Consider the following 23,168-nt stretch of genomic DNA (forward strand, 5'->3'; position numbering starts at 1 on the left):
ATAACCGTTTCAAAGAGTTAGTTTTAGTTTTGATGAAATCCAATAATCATTATCTTCTTTTATGGTTTGTGATTTTGAGGTCTTAAGAAATCTTTTGCTGGGCGCGGTGGCTCAAGCCTGTAATCCCAGCACTTTGGGAGGCCGAGACGGGCGGATCACGAGGTCAGGAGATCGAGACCATCCTGGCTAACACGGTGAAACCCCGTCTCTACTAAAAATACAAAAACTAGCCGGGCGAGGTGGCGGCGCCTGTAGTCCCAGCTACTCGGGAGGCTGAGGCAGGAGAATGGCGTGAACCCGGGAGGCGGAGCTTGCAGTGAGCTGAGATCCGGCCACTGAGCTCCAGTCCGGGCGACAGAGCGAGACTCCGCCTCAAAAAAAAAAAAAAAAAAGAAATCTTTTGCCTTATGTCAGGTTTGCATAGATTTTTTTTCCTTTGTTTTCTTCTTACAGGTTTTATAGTTTTAGCTCATATGTTTAGGCCTATGATCTATTTCAAGTTAAATTTTACATATGGTGTGAGGTAAGGGTTGAGGTCCATTTTTTTCTGTGTGGATATCCCATTGTTCCAGCACGATTCGTTGGACAGACTACTCTTTTCCATTAAGTTACCTTAGAACCTGTGGTAGCTAGAATTGAAGATGGCACCTAATGAATACCACCTGTGTGCAGGCCTCTGTGTAGTCCCCTCCTACTGCATTGGTTGCCTTGGTTGACTTGTGTAATAATACAATTTTGCAGAAATTAGGGAGTAAAAGTTAACAACATTAGGTCATAAAAACACTGGCTTCTACCTTGCTCTCTACCTTGATCTCTCTTGAATCACTCATCCAGGGAAGCCAGCTGGAAATTCAAGCCACTCTATGAAGTCTTATGTGGTGAAGAACTGAAGCCTCATGCCAACACCAGCAGCTACCTGCCAGACAGGTAAGGGAGCCATTTTAGGAGTAGATCCTCCAGTCCCAGTTAAGCATTCAGGTGACTAGCCTCAGCCAACATCTTGATGTGCAACCTCAGGAGAAGGCCTGAACTAGAACCACCAGTCTAAGATGCCTCTGAATTCCTAACCTAAGAAACTGTATTTCTAGACTCTCAATTCTGTTCCTTAGATTTATGTGTCTGTCCTTACAGCAACACCACACTGTCTTGACTACTGTAGTAAGTCTTAAAGCCTTCTAATACTGTTTTCTTTAAAACTTGCTTTGATTCTTCTAGGTTCTTCATATTTTTATATCAGTTTTAGAATTAGCTTGTAAATTTCTGCAAAAATCTTGCTGGCTTTTGATTGGGTTTGCATTGAAACTATAATTTTAATTCTGGGAAAATCGATTTTTTTTTTTTCAACGAGTTTTTGCTCTTGTCACCCAGGCTGGGGTGCAACGGTGTGATCTCGGCTCACTGCAACCTCCACCTCCTGGGTTCAAGCGATTCTCCTGCCTCAGCCTCCCACGTAGCTGGGATTACAGGCGCCTGCCACCATGCCTGGCTAGTTTTTGTATTTTTAGTACAAACGGGGTTTTACCATGTTGGTCAGGCTGGTGTCGAACTCCTGACCTCAGGTCATCCACCTTCCCTGGGCCTCCCAAAGTGCTGGGATTACAGGCGTGAGCCACTGCACCCGGCCTGCAAACTGGTATCTCAATATTCAGGACCACTCTGGGTTGCTGCCACCGCTGCCACCGTCGTGCCAGCCCCTCAGGTCTCCGCGAGGCCAGGTGAGGCTCAAGAATGGGAGACAAGCCAGTTTGGGAGCCGATTGGATCCAGCTTCATTCAACATTACTACCAATTATTTGGTAACGATAGAAGGCAACTAGGCGCAGTTTACATTGATGCCTCATGCCTTACGTGGAAAGGACAACAGTACCAGGGGAAAGCTGCCATTGTGGAGAAGTTGTCTAGCCTTCCGTTCCAGAAAATGCAGCACATCCTCATGGCGCAGGACCATTAGCCTATGCCAGATAGCTGCATCATCAGCATGGTTGTGGGCTGGCTTAAGGCAGATGAAGACCCCATCATGGGGTTCCACCAGGTGTTCCTATTAAAGAACATCCAGGATGCTTGGGTTTGCACCAATGACATGTTCAGGCTTGCCCTGCAAAACTTCAGCTGACCTCCTCTCAGCCAGGCACTAACGCTGTTTCCTCCTCCCTCCTCTTCCCAATACTATTCCTACTCCTCCAGATGCTCCAAATATCATGCACAAATAAGCAGGGCCAAGGCGGGAGTGGGCGCAGTGCGCTGCTGCCACCGAGGTGTTGTGCATGATGTTTGGACGCTAGACTAGTTACATCTGATAGGAGAAGTTTGTGTTGTACCAGTGCGTGCCTTGGAAAGACTTAAGTAATACAAAAGTTGTCCTTTTATTTTTTCTTTTCTTTTTTTTAATCTACTGACAAGTTGCTTTAGTAACCCAAAGACGTGAAGGAGAAATCAGCTGCCTCACCACCCAGACATTGATTTGTTCAGATATCTCAATGCCTTATGATGCAATAAAACCACAAAAATTTGCTTTAAAAAAAAATTCAGTCTTCTGATCTATGAACATGGAAAATATGTGCTTTTATGTATGTTTTCTTAAAATTTTCTTTTTTTTTTTTTTTTTTTTTTTTTTTTTTTGTTGAGAAGGAGTCTTGCTCTGTCACCCAGGCTGGAGTGCAGTGGCCAGATCTCAGCTCACTGCAAACTCCGCCTCCCGGGTTTATGCCATTCTCCTGCCTCAGCCTCCCGAGTAGCTGGGACTACAGGCGCCCGCCACGTCGCCCGGCTAGTTTTTTGTATTTTTTTAGTAGAGACGGGGTTTCACCGTGCTAGCCAGTATGGTCTCGATCTCCTGACCTCGTGATCCGCCCGCCTCGGCCTCGCAAAGTGCTGGGATTACAGGCTTGAGCCACCGCGCCCGGCCCTCTTAAAATTTTCTAAACAATATTTTATAGTTTTAAGTGCTCAAGTTTAGGTCTACAAATGTTTTGTAAAACGTATCCCTAAGTATTTCATGTTTTTGATGATACAATGAACGGTACTGTGTTTTAAATTTCTATTTATAGTTGGTTGCTGCTAGTACAGTGTATAAACATACAACTGATATGTGTATATTAGCCTTTTATCCTGTGATGTTACTAAACATCCTTCTTGGTTCCAGTAGCTTCTTAAAAGTTTCTTTTGGAGGCCGGGCGCGGTGGCTCAAGCCTGTAATCCCAGCACTTTGGGAGGCCGAGACGGGTGGATCGCGAGGTCAGGAGATCGAGACCAACCTAGCTAACACGGCGAAACCCCGTCTCTACTAAAAAATACAAAAAACTAGCCGGGCGAGTTGGCGGGCGCCTGTAGTCCCAGCTACTTGGGAGGCTGAGGCAGGAGAATGGCATAAACCCGGGAGGCGGAGCTTGCAATGAGCTGAGATCCAGCCACTGCACCCCAACCTGGGTGACAGAGCGAGACTCTGTCTCAAAAAAAAAAAAAAAAAAAGTTTCTTTTGGATTTTTTACATAGATAAATGTATTGTCTGTGAATAATGATAATTTGACTTCTTTCTTTCTAATTTGGAAGTTTTTTATTTACTTTTATTGCCTTATTTCACTGATTGAGACCTCTAGTACAATATTGGGTTTGCTTGTTTGTTTTTGTAGAGACAGGGCCTCGCCATGTTGCCCAAACTGGTCTCGAACTCCTGGACTCAAGTGATTCTCCCGCCTCAGCCTCCCAAAATGCTGGGATTATAGGCACGAGCCATTCATTGCACCTGGCTGCTATTCTAATATTGAATACAGGCGGCAAGAACAGACAATGTTGCTCTTGTTTTAGGGGAAAACATTCAGTCTTCACCATTAACTATGTTATTAAGTGAAGGTTTTTCATAAGCATTCTTCATTAGATTGAAGAAATTCCCTTCTATTCCTAGTTTGCTGAAAAATTTTATTATAAATGGGTGTTGAATTTTGTCACATGCTTTTCTATATTTATTGACATGATCATATTGTTTTCTTTTTCTGGTTGAATCATATGATAAATCAACAATGTCAATTTTTGAATGTTAAACAAATCTTGCATAATTCGTGGGATAAGCCCCATTTGAGCATGATGCATTTTCCTGATTATTTTATCATATTTCTAAATCTGATTTGTTAATATATTGTAAGGACTTTTTTCATCTCTGTTTATGAGGGATATTGGTTACAGTTTTTTTTTTTTTTTTTTTTTTGAGACGGAGTCTCGCTCTGTCGCCCAGGCTGGGGTGCAGTGGCCAGATCTCAGCTCACTGCAAGCTCCGCCTCCCGGGTTCACGCCATTCTCCTGCCTCAGCCTCCCAAGTAGCTGGGACTATAGGCGCCCACCACCTCGCCCGGATAGTTTTTTGTATTTTTTAGTAGAGACGGGGTTTCACCGTGCTAGCCAGTATGGTCTCCATCTCCTGACCTCGTGATCCGCCCGTCTCGGCCTCCCAAAGTGCTGGGATTACAGGCTTGAGCCACCGCGCCCGGCTACAGTTTTTTTTTTTTTAATTCTTGTATCTTTGTCTTTGTTTTGGAAACAGGATAATGCTCACCTCATAGTAGAAGTTGCAAAGTATTTACTCCTGTTTTCCGGAAGAGTTTATGTCAGTTTGTACCATTACTTTCTTCAGTGATTGATAGAATTCACTAGTGAAGCCATCTGGCTGGGAGTTTTCTTTGTGGAAAGGTTTGTAATCAGAAATTCAAATTCCTTAATAATTATAATGAATATTCAGGTTATTTCTTCTCAAGTGAACATCAGTCTTCCTTTCAAAATAATTTTTCCCTTCCATCCAAGTTATTGAATTTATTGACATAAACTTGTTCAGAATATTCCCTCATTATCTTTATATTATCTGTACCATCTGTAGTGATGTTTCCTCTTTCATTCCTGATATGGGTGTGTCTTCTTTCTTTTCTATTCAGTCTGACGAGAAGTTTTTCAATATTTTCTTCTCAAAGAATTGGCTTTAGAGTAATTGATTTCTCTATTGTCGAGGGGTTATTTCTTCTCTTTTCTTTCTGTTTTTTTTTTTTTTTTTTTTTTTTTTTTTTTTTTGAGATTGGGTCTCACTCTGTCACCTAGGTTGGAGTGCATTGGCGGGATCACAGTTCACTGCAGTCTGAACCTTCCTGCCTCAAGTGATCTTCCTGCCTCTGCCTCCTGAGTAGCTGGGACCTCAGGCACATGTCACCATGCCTGGATAATTAAAAAAGATTTTTTTTTGTAGAGTTGAAGTCTTGCTATGTTGTCCAGGCTGGTGAGGGGTCTTCTCTATTATTTTGCTCATCTTTATTTTTGCTTCCCATTGCTTACTTTGGGTTTACTTTGCTTTTCTTTTTCTAGTCTCATAAGATGGAAACATAGATCACTGATTTGAGATCTTCATTCTTTTCTACTATAAGCATCTGATACTCTTAATTTCCTTGATTCTTAACTGCTTCCCACAGATTTTGCTATATTGTGTTTTATTTTTATCCAATTCAAAATATTTTCTAATTGCCCTTGTGGTTTCTTCTTTTTTTTTTTTTTTTTTTTTTTGTATTTTTTAGTAGAGACGGGGGTTTCACCATGTTAGCCAGGATGGTCTCGATCTCCTGACCTCGTGATCCGCCCGTCTCGGCCTCCCAAAGTGCTGGGATTACAGGCTTGAGCCACCGCGCCCGCCCATGGTTTCTTCTTTTACCCATAGGTCATTAAGAAGCATATTTCATTTCCAAATATTTGGGGATTTTCCACATATCTTTCTGTTATTGGGTTTAATAACATTATAGTCAGAGGATATACTCTGTATGGTTTTATTTATTTTTATTTTATTTTTTGAGACAGGGTCTTACTCTGTCACCCAGGCTGGAGTGCAGTGGCTCGATCTCGGCTCACTGCAACCACCACCTCCTGGGTTCAAGCAATTCTCCCACCTCAGCCTCCCAGGTAGCTGGGACTGCAGGCACAGGCCACCACACACAGCTAATTTTCGTATTTTTTAGTAGAGATGGGGTTTCACCATATTGGCCATGCTGGTCTCCAACTCCTGACCTCAAGTGATCCGCCCACTTTGGCCTCCCAAAGTGCTGGGATTACAGGCATAAGCCACCGTGCCTGGCCATACTCTGTATGGTTTTAATCCTTTCAAATATATTGTGACTTATTTTTTGGCCCTGGGTATGGTCTATCATGATAAATATTTTGTATTCACTTGAAAAACATATATAGGGCCAGGCATGATGGCTCACGCCTATAATCCCAGCACTTTGGGAGGCCGAAGCGGGCAGATCACGAGGTCAGGAGATCGAGACCATCCTAGCTAACACATGAAACCCCCGTCTCTACTAAAAATACAAAAAAATTAGCCAGGCATGGTGGCGGCTGCCTGTAGTCCCAGCTGCTTGGGGGGCTGAGGCAGGAGAACGGCATGAACCCAGGAGGTGGAGTTTGCAGTGAGCCGAGATGGTGCCAGTGCACTCCAGCCTGGGTGACAGAGCAAGACTCCATCTCAAAAAAAAAAAGAAAAAAGAAAAATATGTGTATTCTACTGTTGTTGGGTGGAGTGTTCTATAAATTCAATCAGATCACGTTGGTTGATAGGATTACTCAAGCATTTTATGTCTTGACTGGTTACTTTTTTGTCTACTTCTGTAATTACTAAGAAAGTAGGGCCGGGTGCAGTGGCTCATGCCTGTAATCACAGCACTTTGGGAGGCCCAGGCAGGTGGATCACCTGAGGTCAGGAGTTCAAGACCAGCCTGGCCAACATGGTGAAACCCCGTCTCTACTAAAAATACAAAATTTAGCAGGGTGTGGTGGTGGGCACCTGTAATCCCAGCTACTTGGGAGCCTGAGGCAAGAGAATTGCTTGAACCCAGGAGGCGGAGGTTGCAGTGAGCTGAGAATGCACCATTGCACTACAGCCTGGGCAACAGAGCAAGACTCCACCTCAAGAAAAAAAAAAAATACTGAGAAAGCAGTGTTGAATCTCCAACCACACTTGTAGGCTTGTCTATTTCTCCTTTTCATTCTATGAGGTTTTGTCTCTTGTATTTCAAAGTTCTTTTTCGGCTGGGTGTGGTGGCTCACGCCTGTAATCCCAGCACTTTGGGAAGCAGAGGCAGGTGGATAATGAGGTCAGGTGATCAAGACCATCCTGGCTAACACGGTGAAATCCCGTCTCTACTAAAAATACAAAAAATTAGCCGGGTGTAGTGGCATGCACTTGTAGTCCCAGCTACTAGGGAGGCTGAGGCGGGAGAATCACTTGAACCCAGGAAGCAGAGGTTGCAGTGAGCTGAGATTACGCCACTGCACCCCAGCCTGGAGAAAAGAGCAAGACTCCATCTCAAAAAAAAAAAAAGTTCAGGCCGGGCGCGGTGGCTCAAGCCTGTAATCCCAGCACTTTGGGAGGCCGAGACAGGCGGATCACGAGGTCAGGAGATCGAGACCATCCTGGCTAACACGGTGAAACCCCGTCTCTACTAAAAACTACAAAAAATTAGCCGGGTGAGGTGGCGGCGCCTGTAGTCCCAGCTACCCGGGAGGCTGAGGCAGGAGAATGGCCTAAACCCGGGAGGCGGAGCTTGCAGTGAGCTGAGATCCAGCCACAGCACTCCAGCCTGGGTGACAGCGCGAGACTCCGTCTCAAAAAACAAAAAAACAAAAACAAAAACATAAAAATAAATAAATAAATAAATAATACAACAATTTCTACTTTTTAATTGGAATGTTTACAGTATTTACATTTAAGATAATTATTGATATGGTTAGGTTTAAGTCTAACATCTTACTTTCTCTTTTCTTTTTTCTTTTTTTTTTTTTTTGAGACTGAGTCTTGCTCTGTCACCCAGGCTGCAGTGCAATGGTGAGATCTTGGCTCACTGCAACCTCTGCCTCCCTGGTTCAAGTGATTCTCCTGCCTCAGCCTCATGAGTAGCTGGGATTACAGGAGTGCGCCACCATGCCTGGCTAATGTTTGTATATTTTTAGTACAGACGAGGTTTCACCATGTTGGTCAGTCTAATGATGACCTCCTGACCTCAAGATCAGCCCACCTCAGCCTCCCAAAGTGCTGGGATTACAGGTGTGAGTCACTGTACCTGGCTACTCTCTGTTTTCTATGTTCCTTATCTGTTTAGTGTTCCTTCCCCACTTTTCCTGCTTTCTTTTTGATGAACCAAATATTTGAATAACATTTTGTCTCCACAATTAGTTTATTAGCCATACCTTTTAATTTTATTTACCAAACATATATTTAACTTATCATGGTTCACATTTACATAATAGTATACTATTTTATGTAGAGTGTAACAGTATGGTTCAGTTTCTCCCCTCCCATTCTTTGTGTTATTTTTATTCATTTATTTATTTTTGAGACAGGGTCTTGTTCTGTCACCCAGGCTGGAGTGCAGTGACACAATCTTCGGCTCACTGCAACTTCTGCCTCTCGGGTTCAAGTGATTCTCCTGCCTCAGCCTCCTGAGTAGCTAGGATTACAGGCACCTGCCAGCATGCCTGGCTAAAATTTTGTATTTTTAGTAGAGACAGGGTTTCGTCATGTTGGCCAGGCTGGTCGCAAACTCCTGACCTCAGGTGATCCACCCACCTCGGCCTCCCAAAGTGTTGGGATTACAGGCAGGAGCCACTTCACTCAGCCCATTTTTGAAACATATTTTAATTGGATATAGAATTCTTTTTTTTTTTTTTTTTTTTTTTTTTTGAGGCGGAGTCTCGCTCTGTCGCCCAGACTGGAGTGCAGTGGCTCAATCTCGGCTCACTGCAAGCTCCGCCTCCTGGGTTCACGCCATTCTCCTGCCTCAGCCTCCTGAGTAGCTGGGACTACAGGCGCCCGCCACCTCGCCCGGCTAGTTTTTTTGTATTTTTAGTAGAGACGGGGTTTCACCATGTTAGCCAGGATGGTCTCGATCTCCTGACCTCGTGATCCGCCCGTCTCGGCCTCCCAAAGTGCTGGGATTACAGGCTTGAGCCACCGCGCCCGGCCTGGATATAGAATTCTTGACAGATTTTTTGTTTTATTTCTTTCAGTACTTTAAAGATATTGCAATGTTGCCTTCTGGCTTGCATAGTTTTTTATGAGAAATCTATGATTATTCTTTATTATCTTAGTTTCTCTGTAGGTGGTGTTTTTTTTTTAATCTCTGGCTGCTTTTCAGAATTTTTTCTTTATTACTAGTTTTCAATATGTGGTTATTAGCTGTCTTGGTGTGGGGGGATTTTTGTTTGTTTGGTTGTTTTTTTTTTTTTTTTTTTTTTTTTGAGACAGAGTTTCACTCTTGTTGCCCAGGCTGGAGTGCAATAGCACGATATCAGCTCACCATATCCTCCACTTCCTGGGTTCAGGTAATTCTCCTGCCTCAGCTTCCTGAGTAGCTAGGATTATAGTCACGCGCCACCACGCCCAGCTAATTTTGTATTTTTAGTAGAGACGGGGTTTCTCCATGTTGGTCAGGCTGGTCTCAAACTTCCGACCTCAGGTGATCTGCCCGCCTCAGCTTCCCAAAGTGCTGAGATTACAGGCATGAGCCACAGCGCCTGGCCTTTTTGTTTTTTATCCTGCGTGGGGTTTGTTGAGCTACTTGGATAATTAAGAGTACAGTGTTAGTCAAATTTGGAACATTATCAACCATTATTTTTTCCTTCTTCCTCCTTTCTTTCCTTTACTTCTGGGACTCCAATTATATGTACATTGTGTACATGTTTGCATGTCTAATTACATGTAAAACAAGACCACTTGACATTGTCCACTAAGTCACTGAGGAACAGTATCATTTTTTTTTCAGTCTTTTTTCTCTCTTTGGTTCATTTAGTATGGTTCTTTTTTTTTTTTTCTTTTTTTGAGACAGGGTCTTGCTCTGTTGCCCAGGCTGGAATACAGTGGCAGGAGCATGGCTCACAGTAACTTCAACTTCCTGGGCTTAAGCAATCCTCCCACCTCAGTCTCCTGAATAGCGGGACCACAGCTGTGCACCACCACATCTGGCTAATTTTTTTATTGTTTTGTAGAGAGAGGGTCTCCCTATGTTGCCCAGGCTGGTCTCGAACTCCTGGGTTCACATGATCCTTCCACCTTGGCCTCCCAAAGTGTTGGGATGACAGGTGAGAGCCACTGCACCTGGCCTAGTATGTTTTCTATTCTGATTTTTTTCATTTGCAGGGTCCTGTCTGCTCTTAATCCCATCCAATGTATTTTTCAACTCAGCTTGTATTTTTCATCTCCAGAAGTTCTATTTTAATATTTTTTATATTTTCCATTTCCCTTATTTTATTTTTTGTTTGTTTTTCGTTTTCATTTGTTTGTTGTTGTTGTTGTTTGTTTGTTTAGAGACAGGGTATTCCTCTGTCACCCAGGCTGGGGTGTAATGGCACAATCATAGCTCACTGTAGCTTCAAACTACTGAATTCAAGTGATCTTCCTACCTCAGCCTCCTGAGTGGCTAGGACTACAGGTGCATGCCACCATGTCTGGCTAGTTTTTTATTTTTTAAGAGATGAGGTCTTACTATGTTGCCCAAGCTAGTCTCAAACTCCTGGGCTCAAGTGATCCTCCTATCTCAGCCTCCCACAGTGCTGGAATTGCAGGTGTGAATCACTGTGCCTGGCCCATTTCTTTTGTTTTCATATTATTGGCCTAATTGGGCATAAAGAACATGTTTATAATAGTTATTTTGACGTTCATATCTGCTAAGTTCATCATTTCTGTCGTTTTTTTGGTCTGTTTGTGTGGACTGATTTTATCTTCCATCTGTGAATCACAGGACCCTGCTTCTTGGTATGCCGAGTAAATTTTGATTGGATGCTGGACATTGTGAATTTTATGTTATTGAGTGTCTGCCTTTTGTTAGACTTTTCTGACTTGCTGCATTGTGTTGTGCTTCTTACAATGTGTGGCCTTTCTATGGTCTTTCCAGTGGCGTAGAGAGAAGGCAGATGATACACAGCCCTGTGTCAGCTCTGGATAGTGTTGGTCTTCCAGCTCCCAGGTAATTGCTCCTTCTCTGGAAGTTGTTCTTGCCCGGTCTCACCCTCAAGGGGTTTGACCCCAAGCATACACAGGCTGATATTTGGCCAAGGACCTGAGGGAAATCCTCTGTAGATTTCTGGAGCTCAGTTTCTATGCAGTGTCCTTTTCTCTGGTGTTTTTCCCACAATTTTTAGATGCCTCAGCATCTCCAAACTCTGACCTCTGAGTCCTCAGTTTTGTGAGATTGCTGAGCTGTTTGGGTTTCTCCTTCTGAATTGTGACCTGGAAACTTTCTCCAGGCTATACGTTGGTGCACTCATAGGTCTTACCTCATTTGTTTCCCTTCTTACAGGCATAGCTGGTGTTTGTGGTTGCCCCATCAGGGTGGATCAATTCCCCATCCAAAATGGGTTTGGATGTTAAGACTAATGATGCCACACATGCACCAAGAGGGTATGAAAACATTTATTGCCCGCATAATGGGACTTTCTAGGGAGAGCAGAGCAGGCCCTCAAACCATCTGGAATGATTTGAGCAAAGGGAGGGGTGAGTGACTTGAGTTTCTAATGCAGCTGGGGCCAGAGTGAGAGTTTCTGCCCATAGGCCAGCTTTTGAACTTTTCTTGCTGGCACTAAGGGAGCAAAGCATGTGGGCTTCTTATGGATTTGTCAAGGTGGGTCAAAAAAGGAGAAAGGGAAGAGATAGGACTTGAAAGTGATCAGTAATCAACCATCAAAAAATGGAGTCAAATTCTTTTTGCAACTGTTCTGTACTGACTGTTACCCACTATCTGAAAATAACTATTTCATATATTTTGTCTGTTTTGCTAGTTATTTTTGGCAAGAGAGCAATTGCTGTAACAGTTAATCTTTTATAGAGGAAGGAAAAGTCTCCGTACTCCATTTAAAAACTAGGTTTAGGCCAGGCACAGTGGCTCCATACCTATAATCTCAGTACTTCGAGAGGCCAAGGAGGTAGGGTTGCTTGAGCCCTGTAGTTCAAGATCATCCTGGGCAGTATAATGAGATTCCGTCTTTACAAGAAAATATATTGCTTTAACTAGGTTTGCAGTGATGTGTTCATCTAAGCCAGGTAAACTGGGGAATACCTTATTTTGGATGGTTGACTTACAGAGCCTGGAGAAAGTGCTGGGCAGACTAGCAGCGGAGGTCAGGTAGGCCCTCTCTAGTCTTCAATTCACCTCTGGTGGGGAAGGCAAAAACTTGAAAACTCATTGATTTCCTGACACTCCTTGTAGAAAGGCTTTGCACAGGTCTGGATATGTGTTTAACATTTGGGAAACATTTGGCCATTGTCAAAGCATTTCTATATAGTACTTTTTCTCCTTCATTCTCCACAACAAATGGGAGGGAAACTGGGCAGAAGGTGGTAGAAGTACTTTGTACTTGAGTAAATTAAAGATCACAACCTGGGCCAGGTGCGGTGGCTCATTCCTATCATCCCAGCACTTTGGGAGGCCAAGATGGGAGGAATGCTTGAGCCCAGGAGTTTGAGACCAGCCTAGACAACATAGTGAGACTCCATCTCTACAAAAATTAAAAACTAAACAGGTGTGGTGGTATGTGCATGTACTCCCAGCTAGTTGGGAGACTGAGGTGGGAGGATTACCTGATCTCAGGAAGTCGAGGCTGTGTGAACCTTGGTCGCACCACTGCACTCCAACAGGGATGACAGAGCAAGATTTCGTCTAAAAAAAAATAAAAAGATCACAGCCTGACTGACTCCTAGTTGAAAGGCCAGGAGAAAGTAGAAAAGGGAGAGGGGCCTGACATAGGAGGCGGATTGGAAAAGATTGGCGAAACTTGTGACTTGCCAAAGTGTGAGTGTCTGCGCATAATTACTTTGAGGAAAGAGTTGTTAAAATCCTATTCTTGGACCGGGCGCGGTGGCTCATGCCTGTAATCCAAGCACTTTGGGAGGCTGAGGCGTGTGGATCACCTGACGTCAGGAGTTCGAGACCAGCCTGATCAACATGGAGAAACCACGTCTCTACTAAAAATACAAAACAGCTGGGCATGGTGGTGCACGCCTGTAATCCCAGCTACTCAGGAGGCTGAGACAGAAGAATCGCTTGAACCTGGGAGGCAGAGATTGCAGTGAGCCGAGATCATGCCATTGCACTCCAGCCTGGGCAACAGAGCAAGACTCCGTCTCAAAAAAAAAAAAAAAAAACAAAACCAAAACAAACAACAACAACAAAAAATCCTATTCTTCAGATGAAGATACAGAACCTGTTCACAAACCACATAGCTATTAAATGGCTGGACCTAGACCTTGCTGTGCAGCCAGCAGGGCCTTGAGCATAGCTGCAGACCTGAGCCCCATGAAAACCACAGACCTGGACTTTGAGTCTCTATGGACCAAGGAACCCAAGGTATCCCACTTCACATGTGACTCTCTCTGATCCAGTTTCCAGGGTCTTCTGGGCTGATCTCCTACCAAGTCTCTCAGTAGGTCCATCTTGGCAATAGCTTGTCTCCCTCTAAACATCCATGCCTGCCTGGTATCTAGATTCCAGCTGGCCTCCTCCCCCTCAGCAGTCAGAGTGGCCCAGGGTGGAGACTGAGGGTGGAGACGATAGCTGTCTCATGTTGGCAGAGCTACTCCCTAGGCAGAGGAAATGCCATGAAGGGAGCAAAGAACAGTGGTAAAGAGATCAAGGGTCAGAGAAGACCGTAGAAGCCTCTCTTGAGAGCCATGTTGCTTGTCCCTGTGATGGGCAGTCTTGGCCAGTTCACTTCTGCTCTGGACTTGGAGTCCTTGTCTGAGAAGTGAATGGATGGAGGGAATAGTTTCTGTGGCCCTTCTAGGCTGATGCCCCATGGTTGGTGCCTCACTGCTGTTGATGGTTTTAGGTTCACTTGTTCCAGGTCCCCGTCTACTCTTGCATCTGTCACACTGTGCCTCACATCTGAGTCCTGGCCTTCCCTAGCCATTCATTGTCAAGGGCTCCTGGAACTGTCAATGCCCTGGATTCCCAAAGAGAGCTTTATATGTCTTCTCTATATAGAGAAAGTGGACACCAGTTTCATCCAAGAGAACCAGGTTCCACCACTTATTTGCTGAGTGTCTTTAGGCAAGTTATTTAACCTCACTGTGTCTCAGTTGCCTTATTGGTAAATTACAGTATGTTTATAGTGATTTACCAGAAATATATGAGTCTGTTTAGAGAACTCAGCATGAAATAAGCATTTGATCTTATTTCCTGTGATGGAGAGGGTAGAGCTGGGGGTGTGAATTGGAGGGAGAATGCTTTCCTATCAAAGAATAAACACCACATTTGGGATGCTGTTCTGCAGTATTTCCTCCTGTCCCCAGAGCAGGGAAAACTAAATTGCTCTGAAATTAATACATGGATGGAGGGTCTAAGAATTGAGTTTCCTTTGAGGAAAAATTAGTCTCTGGCAAGTATTTCATTAGGGGAGACGCAGATGCAGCAGGGCTGATTCTGTCTAAGCCTCCTCTTGTCTCCCCTGGCCCGCTGGATTCCCAAGTGGTTCCTCCAAAGAAGTCCCACCTCTCTCTCCTAACCCACCCTGTCCTCCCTCAGGCTGTTCTCCTGGGTGATGCTGTGCTCCGACATTCATGGCCTGACAGCTATTGCACATGTTCCTGTGCGGCCTCCAGGTCATCAGGTATGTGTTGGGAAATGAGGGTTTGTCTCTTGCTCATACCATGAGGACCCTGGGAGGAAGAATGGCCTACTTTCTTCCTTTCGTAAGGTCACTCACACGGTACAGGAGGGAGTGCTCCTGAAAGCATAGGACCGTCTCCATTATTCTCAGCTCTCCCACTCCACTCCCTCTCTGAGCTTCTATGTGCTAGTCCTGCCTGGTGGTGATGGTGGTGGTGGTGGTAGTGGTGTGTGTGTGTGTGTGTGTGTGTGTGAGAGAGAGAGAGAGAGAGAGAGAGAGAGAGAGAGAGAGAGAAGGCCATCACAGCATTCTGACCCAGGCAGAAGAGAAGAGAGGAGAAAGCAAGTCCCAGTAGGAGGAGGTAGGAACCATTAAAACCAAAGCCAGCAGGCAAGCAGGCTCAGCCTCTGGAATGCTGCCACCTGAAATGGCAGGAAACAGAAATGGGGGGACTCACAGAGCTCCACATGACCTGCTCAGCCCCGGCCATGCCCAGTCCTATGCTGCTCAGAGGAAGGCACTCAAAGGACACAACCCCTCCAACTCATGGAAAGCCCCACCCCACCTTCTCCCTCTCCCCATGGACACAGGCTCATTCATGTGCGGTAGCAACTGGAAGGGATGTGGACTCCACCGTGACATTTAACAAAGACATGAACTCAGTGAATACTGTAATCTGCTGATTAAAAATTTAATCCCCATCTTAAGGTCATAAAACCAGGTATGGAAAAGTTGGCAGAAATTGGGGCTGGTGGGTGGGGAAGAGTGGAGCAAGTCAGTCTGCGTTAGCTGAGGGGAGGGGTTTGTCAGGCTGCTGGGGTTTGGGGGCAGAGTGTAGGGGGAAATTGAGGAGGACCCGCCGCTGAGAGGGATAGGGATGGGGACAGGACACATCTTCCTGAGGAAGCTGGGTGGGGTGGACGTTCCCAGTCTGTTCCCAGTTGCAGAAGACAGAAAGAGCCTGGACTTCAGAGTGAGATGGACCTGGGCTAGCATCTGGCTGTGTGGCCCTGGGGACAAGGGCCCTGCCCAATACAGAGTGATTACAACATGATAACGCTTCCTCCTACCAAAGTGCAGGGATAGAATGGATCCTGGCCCATTTCTGAAACTCTGGCGAAAGAAAGAAAGAAAAGAAAGAAAGAGAGAAAGAGAGAAAGAAAGAAAGGTAGAAAGGAAGAAGGAAGGAAGGAAGGAAAGAAAGAAAGGAAGGAAGAAAGAAAGAAAGAAGGCCGGGCGCGGTGGCTCAAGCCTGTAATCCCAGCACTTTGGGAGGCCGAGACGGGCGGATCACGAGGTCAGGAGATCGAGACCATCCTGGCTAACACGGTGAAACCCCATCTCTACTAAAAAATACAAAAAAATTAGCCGGGCGAGGTGGCGGGCGCCTGTAGTCCCAGCTACTAGGGAGGCTGAGGCAGGAGAATGGAGTGAACCTGGAAGGCGGAGCTTGCAGTGAGCTGAGATCCGGCCACTGCACTCCAGCCTGGGCGGCAGAGCGAGACTCCGTCTCAAAAAAAAAAAAAAAAAAAAGAAAGAAAGGGAAAGAAAAGAAAGAAAGAAAGAAAGAAAGAAAAGAAAAGAAAGAGGGAGAGAGAGAGGAGAGAAAGAAAGAAAGGAAGAAGGCCAGGTATGGTGGCTCATGCCTGTAATCCCAGCACTTTGGGAGGCTGAGGCGAGTGGATCACGAGGTCAGGAGTTCAAGACCAGCCTGGCCAAGATGGTGAAACTCCGTGTCTACTAAAAATACAAAAAAATTACCTGGCATGGTGGTAGGGGACTGTAATCTCAGCTACTCAAGATGCTGAGGCAGAAAATTGCTTGAATCTGGGAGGCAGAGGTTGCAGTGAGCCGAGATCGTGCCATTGCACTCTAGCCTGGGTGACAGAGGGAGACTCTGGTCTCAAAAAAAAAAAAAAGAAGAAAGGAGAAGAAGAGAAGAGAGGAAGGAGGAAGGAAAAGAAGAGGAAAGAAGAAGGAAGAAGGAGGAAAGAAAGAGAAAGAAGAAGAAAAAGAGAGAGAAGAGAAGAGAAAAGAGAAGGAAAAGAAGAAAGAAGAAAAGGAAGGAAAGAAAGAAAGAGAAGGACGGAAGGAAGGAATGAATGGAAGGAAGAAGTCCGAGTCCCGATTACTTCCTTCTGCCGTCCTCTTCCTTCCTTCGTGACGGATACTATTCAAATTAACGGAAAAAGAAGAAAGTTCGTGGGCATAGTTCTAAAACCTGTAATCCCAGCATTTTGGGAGGCCCAGGCAGGAAGATCACCTGAGGTCAGGAGTTCAAGACCAGCCTGGCTAACATAGGAAACCCTGTTTCTACTAAAAATACAAAAAATTAGCTGGGCGTGGTGGTGTGTGCCTGTAATCCCAGCTACTTGGGAGGCTGAGGCAGGAGAATCACTTGAACCTGGGAGGTAGAAGTTGCAGTGAGCCGAGATTGCTCTATTGCACTCCAGCTTGGCAACAAGAGCAAAACTCTGTCTCAAAGAAAAAATAAAGAAAGGAAGAAGAGAGAGAGAGAGGAAGGAAGGAAAGAAGGAAGGAAGGAAGGAAGGAAGGAAGGAAGGAAGGAATCAATCTCCATTCTTCCTCTTTTCTTTCTCCGTCTTTAACTATCTCCTCTTCCCTGTCCCCTTCCCCACCTCCCAGGCTTAATTCCTTAACTCGGGGGGAGGGAGAAAGACAAGCAGGTGCTGGGAGCTAGGACACACTGGAGGGCAGAGGGGAGGAAAGAAGGGTTTGGGGTGGATGGGGTGGGAGCGAGGTTAGTGAGCACTGTGGCCTGGAAACCTCTCTCCTGGCTCTTATTTTGATCCCTCCCGATGGTCACGTTGGCTCTGCCATGCCCAGTCCAGGGACAAAAACAAACAAAGTGGTAATAATAATAATAATAAGGCTGGGGGCGGTGGCTAATGCCTATAATCCCAGCACTTTCGGAGGTCGAGGTGGGCAGATCAGCTGAGGTTGGGAGTTGGAAACCAGCCTGACCAACATGTAGAAACCCCTTCTCTACAAAAAATAGAAAATTAGCCGGGCATGGTGGCACATGCCTGTAATCCCAGCTACCTGGAAGCCTGAGGCAGGAGAATCACTTGAACCCGGGAAGTGGAGGTCGTGGTGAGCCAAGATGGCGCCACTGCACTCCAGCCTGGGCAACAAGAGCGAAACTCCATCTCAAACAACAAAATAATAATAATAATAATAATGGCAACACTTGCAGAGTGCCTACCTTGTGCCAGGCACTGTTCTACACTCTACTTGAAGTAACTTTTTTTTTTTTTTTTTTTTTTGAGACAGAGTTTCACTCTTGTTGCCCAGGCTGGAGTGCAATGGCGCGATCTTGGCTCACTGCAGCCTCTGCCTCCCAGGTTCAAGTGATGGTCCTGCCTCAGCTTCCCAAGAAGCTGGAATTACATGTGTGAGCCGCCACACCTGGCTGCTTTTTGTATTTTTAGTAGAGAAGGGGTTTCACCATGTTGGCCAGGCTGGTCTCAAACTCCCGACTTCAGGAGATCTGCCCACCTTGACCTCCCAAAGTGCTGGGATTACAGGGATGAGCCACCGCGCCCGGCTGAAACTACCTTTACTTGGACAAATTTAGCGTAACTGCTGCCAGCTGTCATGATTGCTTTAGCTTCAGAATAAATATTGAATTCAGGTAGACTTAGTCCTTCAACTAAATTCTTTTTTTTCAAAGTTGTTTTTAGCTATTCCACGTCCTTTGCATTTCCATATGACTTTTGTAATTCTGCTTGTCAATTCTATAAAAATCCTGCTGGAGTTTTGATTGGTACTGTGTTTGATCTGTAGATTAATTTGGGGAAAACTGGATGGAATGTAAGAGTCAAAACCTAGGCTGGGCGCGGTGGCTCACGCCTGTAATCCCAGCACTTTGGGAGGCCGAGACGCGTGGATCACGAGGTCAGGAGATCGAGACCATCCTGGCTAACACGGTGAAATCCCGTCTCTACTAAAAAATACAAAAAGCTAGCCTGGCGAGGTGGCGGGCGCCTGTAGTCCCAGCTACTCGGGAGGCTGAGGCAGGAGAATGGCGTAAACCCGGGAGGCGGAGCTTGCAGTGAGCTGAGATCCGGCCACTGCACTCCAGCCCGGGCGACAGAGCCAGACTCCATCTCAAAAAAAAAAAAAAAGAGTCAAAACCTAAACAAAGTTGATACTATAGCATTTATCATAGGGTTTTGAAATTGTCTGTTTATTGTTTTCTTCCCCAAAAGGCTGTAAACACATTGAGGCCAGGGGCTGTGCTTTATTTGCCACTTATTACTCACTGTTATATCCCCACCCCTGAACAGAGGCTAGCATGTAGTAGTTACTCAATACATATTTGTTACAGGAACACATATTTATTTGATTATTTGTTTATTCAACAGATAAAATGTATTCTTACTTTCACTCTACTTTCTGTTTCCTTTATAGACAAAGTCTTCTCCTCTTAATGCGTGTTGAATCACTGTCATGTTTTACAAAGTATGCCCGGGGCTCTGTGTGTCTTTTTGAAAGTTGTGTATTTGTGTGTGTGTGGTGAGTGCGTGCAGATGCACACCAGTCTGTGGCTGATGAATGTGTCAGAGCCACAAGAACCCTTTCTCTAATACCAGCCACGTTGATAGATGCATTTCGTTTCTTCCATCCGGGGATTTATGGAGAGGCAGCTTGGGAAGGCCAGGTGTGGATAACGTTTAAAGTGCTTTTCCTTTCTCTTTGTGAATTAAACAATCATGTCTGTTTTTTTTTTTCCCCTCTGAAACATGACTTTCCCCAAGTCTAGAGTTGGATGAAACTACCTTTACTTAGACAAATTTAGTGTAACTGCTGTGAGCTGGTAGAAGTGGCACTTGCTCTGTCGTTTTATCTGTTTGTTTGTTTTTTGAGACGGAGTCTCGCTCTGTGGCCCAGGCTGGAGTGCAGCGGTGCAATCTGGGCTCACTGCAAACTCCGCCTCCCAGGTTCATGCCATTCTCCTGCCTCAACCTCCCGAGTAGCTGGGACTACAGGCACCTGCCACCACGACTGCCTAATTTTTTTTTTTTTTTTTTGTATTTTTTTTTAGTAGAGACAGGGTTTCACTGTGTTAACCAGGATGGTCTTGATCTCCTGACCTTGTGATCTGCCCACCTCGGCCTCCCAAAGTGCTGGGATTACAGGCGTGAGCCACCATGCCTGGCCACCTACTCTGTGGTTTTAAGGCTGCCATTCCATGGATGCTATAGGAGCTCTTCCTGTGCTGGGTGAGGGGCTGAAGGAAGTGGTTCAACTCTACGTTTATCTTTGGCTGTTTTCGCTGCCGTTTGACTGAAGCAATTTTCAGTGACGAATGAAGTGAATGGTTAAAGTTCATTTTTCAATCGAAATTCAATTCCTGCAAGTGGAAGAGGGAGGAGAGAGAGGGTGTAAATCATTGATCAAACTTATTTAAGCACCAAGCTTCCCTTCTGCAGAAAATCCAATTGCCTGACGGGAAAACAGCTCCTTCCCTCAAGATCCATGAGGCTGGGTGTTCTTCTCCACACTAACTGATCCTGCTAGGGGCCAGCTGCTGGCTGCACCGGAAGTCAGCTTGGCACAGCAGAAGGAACAGATTCACTTGGGACTGGAATCTGGTTCTGCCACTTGCCGGCTCTGTGACTTTACACAAGCGACTTTACATCCCTTAGGCAATTTCATCCATGAAAAGGAAATTAGTAATTCCTACTATACAGAATTTGTGTCATGATTTGAGAACAAGGTATGTAACAGCATATGTTGTAGGCAGGCTATAGATAGCTCTAGTTGTCATGCTTCTGGCTTGGGAGCTGGGTGTGAGCACACACCTCTGTGTGAGTGCTTGGAGGTAAATGCCCTTTGTGGGAGCCGAGCATGTGTGGCATGGCTGTGTGTAAATAGAGCTCTGAGAGTCTGTGGGACTGTGGTCTCTCTGTGGATTAAGAAGCCTGCATTCTCCAGCATTCTTGGAGAGGTCTCCAGAAAAGCATCGGAGGAAATCTCTGAGGAAATTTCTCAGGGGTTGTCTGGGAACTGTGGGGGCGTTGCATCCCTTCCCTGGAAGCAGCAACAGCTCTCAGGCCCCATCTCTGCACCCCTCTCAATCCCTGGTGACTTGTTAAAAGACTTCAAAGGATAAACTTCAGACTAGAAATCTCGCTTGCCATTCACATTTTTTAACATTGAGGACACAACCCTGAAGAACATGTCTGTGAATGTTAATTAGCCTCTAGAGCGGGAGAAAGGAGAGAATAGAAGTCACAGACACAGAGTCAAGGGCCAGAAAAATGCTGCAGTGGCCGGGCACAGTGGCTCACGCCTGTAATCCCAACACTTTGAGAGGCCAAGGTGGGTGGATCACCTGAGGTCAGGAGTTCGAGACTAGCCTGGCCAACATCGTGAAACCCCGTCTCTACTAAAAATACAATAATTAGCCAGGCGTGGTGGCGCATACCTGTAATTCCAGATACTCGGGAGGCAGAGACAGGAGAATTGCTTGAACCCGGGAGGCAGAGGTTGCAGTGAGCTGAGACCACGCCATTGCACTCCTGCCTGGGTGACAGAGCAAGACTCCACCTCAAAAAAAAAAAAAAAAAAAAATGCTGCAGGTACGCAGGGGGAAAGGGAGTTACTCCCTGAATTTTGTAAAGAGTAACTTCAAGGACACACATGACTCGTGAAGGTAAAAACGACTCAGGATCAACAACAAAAGGGCCTGATCCCAGAGGAGAGTCAGTAGGATGAGAGGTGGCCCTGGCTTGGGGTTTCCCTTTTTGAAGAGGCAAGTGAAGTGGTCTGTGCTGGGCTGCCGCTGCACAAGGAGGACAGAGGCCTCATAAGATGGAATGCAGTAGACACTGGGAATATGGGATGGGACCTGAAAATAGTCGTCCAGGCTCTCATTCCAGTCTTTCATTTTTACAATTTCAATAGCTTTTGGGGTACAGTGGTTTTTGGTTACATGGATGAATGGTATTTTGGTGAAGGAAACTTCTGGTTGTAGTGCATCTGTCACCCAAGTAGTGTATAGTGTTCCCAGTATGTAGTTTTTTTACCCCTCACCCACTTCCCATTCTCTCATTCTGTGTATCCAAAGTCCATTTTACCATGCTTTATGCCTTTGTGTATCCATAGCTTAGTTCCCACTTGTAAGTGAGAACATACGGTATTTGCTTTTCCATTCCTGAGTTACTTCACTTAGAATAATGCCTCCAGGTTCATCCAAGTTGCTGCAAAAGACATCATTTGTTCTTCTTTAGGGCTGACTAGTATTCCATGGTGTATATATACCATGTTTTCTTTTTCTTTCTTTTTTTTTTTTTTTTTTTTTTTGTTTGTTTGTTTGTTTGAGACAGGGTCTCGCTTTGCTGCCCAGGCTGGAGTGCAGTGGCATGACCTTGGCTCACTACAGCCTCTGCCTCTTGGGCCCAAGTGATTCTCCTACCTCAGCCTCCCGAGTAGCTGAGACCACAGGTGTGCACCAGCACGCCCAGCTAATTTTTGTATTTTTTGTAGAGACAGGTTTTTGCCATGCTGCCCAGGCTAGTCTTGAACTCCTGGCCTCAAGTGATCCCCCTGCCTCAGCGTCTCAAAGTGCTGGGATTACAGGCATGAGCCACCACACTCAGCCCTATACCACATTTTCTTTATCCACTCATTGGTTCACCCCAATCTTTCTTTCCTGCACCCACTAACCCCCTGTCACTTATATCTGAAGTCTTATTTTATTAGGAAGCATAAAAAATGAATCTTTATTTAACACCATGTACATTTATAAATACAACCCTATGGCCAAGCGCAGTGGCTCACGCCTGTAATCTCAGCACTTTGAGAGGCCGAGGCGAGCAGATTACTTGAGGTCAAGAGTTTGAGACCACCCTGACCAACATGGTGAAACTCCTTCTCGACTAAAAATACAAAAATTAGCCAGCTGTGGTGGTGGGCACCTGTAATGCCAGCTACTCGGGAGGCTGAGGCAGGAGAATCACTTGAACACAGGAGGTAGAGGTTGCAGTGAGTGAGATCATGCCACTGCACTCCAGCCTGGGTGACATAGCAAGACTCTGTCTCAAAAAAAAAAAAAAGAAAAAGAAAGAAAGAAAGAAAAAAGAAAACTGTATTATTTATTTATTTTGAGAGAGAGTTTTGCTCTGTCACCCAGGCTGGAGTGCAGCGACACAATCTCAGCTCACTGCAACCTCCATCTCCTGGGTTCAAGCGATTCCCTTGCCTCGCCTCCCAAGTAGCTGGGATTACAGGCGCATGCCACCATATCTGGCTAATTTTTGTATTTTTAGTAGAAACGGGGTTTTACCATGTTGGTCAGGCTAGTCTCAAACTCCTGACCTCAAGAGATCCACCCACCTCAGCTTCCCAAGAAAACTATGTTATTTAATTCTAACATTCTTCATAGGAAGTAGATACTTAGGAAATATTATCTCCACTTTATAGATAAGGAAACTCAAACATCAAAAGGTCACACCTGGGTCTGTCTCTCGATAATGGATCAGCCTGCTTCTATCCTTTGGGTCTTGAAAGTCTGAGTTGTTG

At 45.3% G+C, this 23,168-nt stretch overlaps 1 pseudogene; it reads left to right on the forward strand.

Annotated features, from left to right (window-relative positions):
- The first annotated feature begins 1,728 nt into the window (after positions 1 to 1,728).
- Positions 1,729 to 2,112, forward strand: LOC115898977 (annotated as a pseudogene).
- Positions 2,113 to 23,168: the final 21,056 nt, after the last annotated feature.

Source organism: Rhinopithecus roxellana, chromosome 8 (genome assembly GCF_007565055.1).
Source record: "Rhinopithecus roxellana isolate Shanxi Qingling chromosome 8, ASM756505v1, whole genome shotgun sequence".
Classification (NCBI taxonomy): domain Eukaryota; kingdom Metazoa; phylum Chordata; class Mammalia; order Primates; family Cercopithecidae; genus Rhinopithecus; species Rhinopithecus roxellana.